The sequence below is a fragment of the Cervus canadensis genome, chromosome 10 (assembly GCF_019320065.1).
Source record: "Cervus canadensis isolate Bull #8, Minnesota chromosome 10, ASM1932006v1, whole genome shotgun sequence".
Taxonomy (NCBI): domain Eukaryota; kingdom Metazoa; phylum Chordata; class Mammalia; order Artiodactyla; family Cervidae; genus Cervus; species Cervus canadensis.
This window is the reverse complement of record NC_057395.1, coordinates 47,800,471-47,806,470: the sequence shown is the minus strand read 5'-3', so window position 1 is coordinate 47,806,470 and position 6,000 is coordinate 47,800,471. Positions and strand designations below refer to the sequence as shown.

General features: G+C 54.2%; 1 pseudogene; it reads left to right on the top strand.

Annotated features, from left to right (window-relative positions):
* The first annotated feature begins 446 nt into the window (after positions 1 to 446).
* On the top strand, positions 447 to 3,193 carry LOC122448310 (annotated as a pseudogene).
* Positions 3,194 to 6,000: the final 2,807 nt, after the last annotated feature.

Here is a 6,000-nt window from a genome sequence, read left to right as displayed (position 1 = left end):
GTTGGCACACGGGTGCCGGTCCTGGTCTGGACGTGGGCACACAGGTGTCATCCTGATCTGGACGTTGGGCACATGGGTGCGTGTTCCAGTTCTCACACTGTATAACCTGAGTGCTCCTTCAGATATTCCTTTAATATGTCTAACATCATACAACCAAGATAATAGAAACAGTTCTAAAGAGAAAGTGTTGGAGCAAGTGAATGCTGGTAAGATGAGGGAATTTGTCGTAATATTTTCCTCCACATCAGTTTCATGCTTATTGCAAACCCTAATTTTTCACTTCAGATACTAATTCTTGCACTTAAAAACGTGTAGTTTTATCCTAAATTGTCTGATTTTCTGTCAGTGTGTACGTTCCATGGGAGGAAACGCAAAGCCAAATTTGTTCCAAGATCATGTTCTTGAGAAAAACAGTCATGAAGAGCAGGCCCCTTTGACACCCTTGCCATCCTTTGTGCAGTCGTCTCTGGACCCCAGCCCTGCTTCAGTTCGCCGTGGATCCCAACCGCTCCTGCACCGCAGGTGGGTCCTGCACGTGTGCTGGCTCCTGCAAAAGCAGAGATTGCAAGTGCACCTCCTGCAGGAAGAGCTGCTGCTCCTGTGGCTGCATGGGCCACAACGTGTGTGTCAGAGCTGCATCTGCAGAAGGACCTCGGACACCTGCAGCCACTGTGCCTGAAGGCGGGGAGACCCTGCTCCCCAGTGTAAACAGAACACCATGTACAAACCTGTAGGTAAAAAAAAAATACAAGCTGACATGTTTGTTACATTTCTTTCTTTTTTCTTGTCCTATAAAATACAAGAATGATAATAAAAGTGGTTGGCTTTAAAAAAAAAACAACTGTCACAAAGGCAGTTGTCAAAAGGCAGAGTTTACACTGTCAAAATTGGGTTGTTGGTCAGATACATTTTGTAAATCCTGGCTTTAAAGTGGGAAATGTAATAAGGATTTAATTTACCAGGTGTGATCATAAAACAATAAAAGTAGTTTTCTATGTTCATAAGTGGGGACTGAAGGCAATTTCAAATCCAGGAGACAGTCCAAAAATTGTGTTGATTGGGGGCCACACGCCAGAGTAAGACTTTATTCTCACAGTCTTGTTTTGGGGAAAGCAGCATTTTTTTGGCTAGGTGGGTATGTTCTTGTATATTTGCTAAAATATAATCATTTTTTATGATGCATATGTATTACTAATGTCTCCTAGCCCTGAATTGATTCTCAACAAGTGATATAAAAATGTCCTTCTGGTGAACTTTTCCTGCTTTTTCAGTGATAAAATTATTTGTGTATGTTCTGTAACTAATTCTCTCTATTGTATATAGGAACCTGATTTTCCTTTTTTATGACACAGTTTTATTGGGGTCTAATTGAATGTGTGAAATACACTGATCATATATGAGGTATAAAATAGCTATGGATAGGGCAGAGTTGCTGGAGGTTACGGAGCCAGGGTTTCAAAACTACTCTGGTTAACATGCTAAAGGCATTAGTGGAAATGGTAGACAGTGTGCGAGAGCCGATGGGAGTGATGTGAAAACCATAAGAAAGAATCAAAACCCTGGGACAGCCATGAAGAATGCCTCTGAGAAGCTGTTCAGTAGACTGGACTGAGCGTCTAAACATGGGCCAATAGAAACATCCCAAACAGGAATCCAAGGAGGGAAAAAGAACGAAAACATCAGAATAGAATATCCAGGGACAATTACAGAAAGGTGTGATATCCACATTTGGGAACCGGAGGAGAGGACGGAGCAAGGAGATTTGAAATAATAGCTGAGAATTTCCCAAAAGTAATGACATAAGGCAGACCACAAATCAGAGATGCTGGGGGGATGCCAAGTGCAGAAATGCCAGAAAATCAACACTTGGGCACGTCACATTCAAACTGCAGAATAGCAAAATCTGGAAAGCACCAGGAATATACCACAGCTTTAGGAAAGAGGGATGAGAGGAACATGGGATGTTTCATCAGAAACCATGCCGGCGACAGTGTGTGTGCGTGTGTGTACAAAGCAGTCTTTGTGCTCCTGGATTCTGTGGTCGAGTTCAGAAAGGGTGTGTCAGAGATGACTTTTTTCTCTTCCATGATGTCTGGGAGGACCTCACGCTGGGAGCAGTGCAGTCATGACTCTGGAGTCATCTGCAGGTGTCTTCATGTGCGTCTGGCCCCTGAGTTGGCTCGACATGGAAAGCTGGCTCAGCTCAGAAGCTGCCTCTCATGTGGACTGGGCTTATGGCACGAAGTCCTCAGGGAAATCTCCTTCCTCAGCAGGGGCCCGGATGTCAACAGTGAGCGTCCCGTCTGTGGGGCAGAAGCGGGGACCCACGGCACCACTGCCTGCTTGGGCACTGTCCTCGGTGCTTGTGTGTTAGCTGCTCACTGAGCATCATGGCCACAGTTTATGGGTGGGTGGTCCCTTCCCTGTGTCTCAGCATGGACTGGAGGGGGAAGGGGGTTTCTGGTCGAGACAGTCCAGCTCTGGGGTTGGTGCTGATGGTGCTGACAAGCTGACCCTTTCGTTGGGTCTCTGCCCACCTGGCCCTCGGGGCTCCCAGACTGTGGTTGTGCTTCTAGCCGCCCTGTCCCCACACCCGCCCACCGGGCACCTGCTCTGACCATGTCCACATGTGTTGCCCCCAGGGGACAGGATGGTGGGTGTCTTCCCTGAGCTTTGGGGTGTCCAGGGGCAGAGGGGCTCCCTTCCGGGAGGGGGGTCCAGCCACAGGCAAGAAGGGCAGTGAATGTGTCGGGTCTAGTCCCTCTGCAGTGACCCTGACTTATCTCTGAGTCTCTGCACACTTTCTAGTGGCTGCCTCTTGAAATAGTCCCTACGAGCATTTGTAAATTAGGGCTTCTGATGTCTCTCCTTGAGGCAGGGCAGCTTGCATTTCCCTTTTCTCACCTCTGGACTCTTCCTGTGGATGACCCTGCCCAGGGTGGTCTTGGCCTCATGCCCCCCCCCCCCCACCCCAGGCCAGGTGCCATTGTCTCCCTCTGATTATTCCAGCACCCCCACCCCTGACGCCGGACTTGCCTGGTCACCTGGTCTGTGCCCCCCTTGCTTCATTGGAAAGCAGTGCTGTCCGCTGCTAATTATGTCCGGCCTGTGTTGTGGACACCGTTTAATTTCTTTTTAAATTGCTTTGTGTTCATTGCCACCAACTAGTCTATGAGCTCTTTGGGACTAGAGAGCACATGTGTTTTATTATCTCTAAGGATGGAGGACGATGAGTTGTTCATAGCAAGTCTCAATAAATATTATTTATTGAAGAACCTGGAGAGTGATCGCTTTGACCCTCCCTGTTAGTGAATGGTTGGAGTCCTGTGATGGCGAGGAGGGCAGAAAAACCTCCAGACTCGAGTAGTAACTCATCATTATGACTACTTATTACCGAAAGCAAACACATTCCCCTTGACATACTTAATGAATCCTCGTCACAACCCTTTGCTGCAGGTATGATTCTCTTGTTAAAAGATGAGGGATTGGGGTTCAAAGGCAGGAGCCACCTTGCTCAGAGCTGTGGGAGAACACAGTCTTCCTGATGCCAAAGTGAAAGTCACTCAGTTGTGTCCGACTCTGTGGCCCCATGGACCATACTGTCCATGGAATTCTCCAGGTCAGAATCCTGGAGTAGGTAGCCTTTGCCCCGCCAGGGGATCTTCCCAACCCAGGGATCGAACCCAGGACTGCCACATTGCAGACGGGTTCTTTCCCAGCTGAGCCACAAGGGAAGCCCAAGAATACTGGAGTGGGTAGCCTATCCCTTCTCCGGCGCATCTTCCTGACCCAGGGATTGAACTGGGTTCTGCATTGCAGGCAGATTTTTCACCAGCTGAGCCACCAGGGAAGCCCCAAGTCACCGTGCAAACACCCTCCACCCACTGAGGAAACCAACCAACCAGGTTCCAGATAAGCTGAGGTCAGTGCAAAGATATTCACGGGTCCTCAGGGTGCCCAATTCAGGTGGCAGCTGAGTCCCTGCTGGACGGGGTGGGTGGTCCATGGAGCGCCCCTCGTCCCCGTGATCTCTTGGTGTGGAAACAGGTTTTTCTTGGAAACTTGAAGCAACCCTCGCTAAGGGACCTCAGTTCTGGGGTATAGTGGAGAAGCTCAGCAGTCTCACTCGCTCCCTGCACCAGGCACCTGAGGCGCAGCCTCTCAGAGCGGGCTCTCAGGTAGGATGCCCGCAGGAGGGAGGCAGAGACTGGCTGTCACAGCCACAGCCAAGGAGGATGAGGCTGCTGCCTTTGGGCCTGAGCTGCAGCTCTGCATTCCCAGCCGGGCCTCTTCTGTCTGGCCGCACACCTCCACGACAGCTGCTTCCTTGAGGGCGCGAAGGCTGCCTGCCTGGACGACGGGCCTCTCAGCCTGGCCAGGCAGCGAGTGTCCCCTGTCCCAGGCTTGCTCGTCTGCATCCCTTAGTCCAGGGAGGGGATGATGGACTTTAGCGTCCCCCTCCCCCTGACATGAGCTCCCCTGGCTGGGGGTGAGTGTCAGAAGTCACTCTGGACACTGACCCCTCGCGGAACAGAGCTTGGGGCGGAGAGCCCCCTGCTAGCCTCTTGCAGACGCCCGGGGTGCGGTCCTGGCCAAGGTTGTCACCGCCTGTGATGCTGCCCCGCCGGGTCGGGATGGAGAAGGAATCCCACGTGCAGGGAGGAAGGTTCCCTTCTAGCGTCATTAGACGAGACCTGACTCACCCACAGGTGACCGCAAGTGCAGTGGACACCTTTCCTTCTGGCTACCGGCTTTCTGAACCCGCTTCTCTATGCAGGGACCCCAACACTGGCAGAAGCAGAGCCTGAGGCCCAGAGGCTGGGTCTGGGGGGAGAGTGGCTGAGGGGGGCTGAGGTCCCTGACGGTGTGTCCGGCTCAGCCCCAGCCCAGGGCACTCAAGGCCAGAGGTCAGCCTTGGTCTGCCCCTGCGTCCTTGGCCTTTAGAGGGGCTGCCTTGGCCTCACGCAGTCCCTGCTCCCTGCAGGTGGGAGCCCGTGGGGACCGGAAGCAGCCGCTGCTTGGCGAGAGGGGTTCTCCAACTGTGCAAGGGAATTGAGGAGGCTTCTCCTCCCCTTGTGTCCAGGACCTGTCTCCCTGAGGGTTCACAGTGCTTGCTCATCTTGAGCAACCCTCCCGCCCGGGTGCCCCGCTCCCTGTGGGGCGACTGGCCGGTTATGTGGTCACTGTCCTGTCCCATGAACTTGGGTGAAGTTGGGTCTGAGGAGGCCCCACACAGAGTTCGGGTGACCTTGTGATCAGACCACAGGCTAACTCTCACCAGGCCGCTGTCCTGGGAGGAAGGACCCTGAGCTGACCTGCTGGCCGCCAGGTGCCATGAGTCTCCTGCGGGCGGGTGTGGTCCCCCCAGCTCCAGCTCCAGCTGGAGTGGCCCTGGGGGGAGGGCCACTCCTGATGGACTTCGTCTGTGAGGCCTGGGGGACAGCCTGAGTCACCTGCCTGCGCGGACACACTCGTGGCCCCACCTGTGACAGCAGGATGGTCACACGTTGCCTGCACTCAGCCCGTTCACCTCACCCGGAGTCCCTGTCCCCCAGGTCCCTGTCCCTGAGTCCCTCCCCCAAGTCCCTGCCCTCCCCCGAGTCCCTCCCCCGAGTCCCTGTCCCCTGCGTCCTTGTCCCCCCGGAGTCCCTGTCCCCGAATCCCTGTCCCCCGAGTCCCTGTCCCCCTGGAGTCCTTGTCCCTGAGTCCTTGTCCCCGAGTCCCTGTCCCTGAGTCCCTCCCCCGAGTCCCTGCCCTCCCCCGAGTCTCTGTCCCCCGAGTCTCTGTCCCCCGAGTCCCTGTCCCTGAGTCCCTGCCCCTGAGTCCCTCCCCCGAGTCCCTGCCCTCCCCTGAGTCCCTGTCCCCGGAGTCCCTGTCCCCCCCGAGTCCCTGTTCCCTGAGACCCTGTCCCCGAGTCCCTGTCTCCCGAGTCCCTGTCCCCCAAGTCCCTGTCCCCAAGTCCCTGTCTCCCGTGTCCCTCCCCCGAGACTCTGTCCCCCG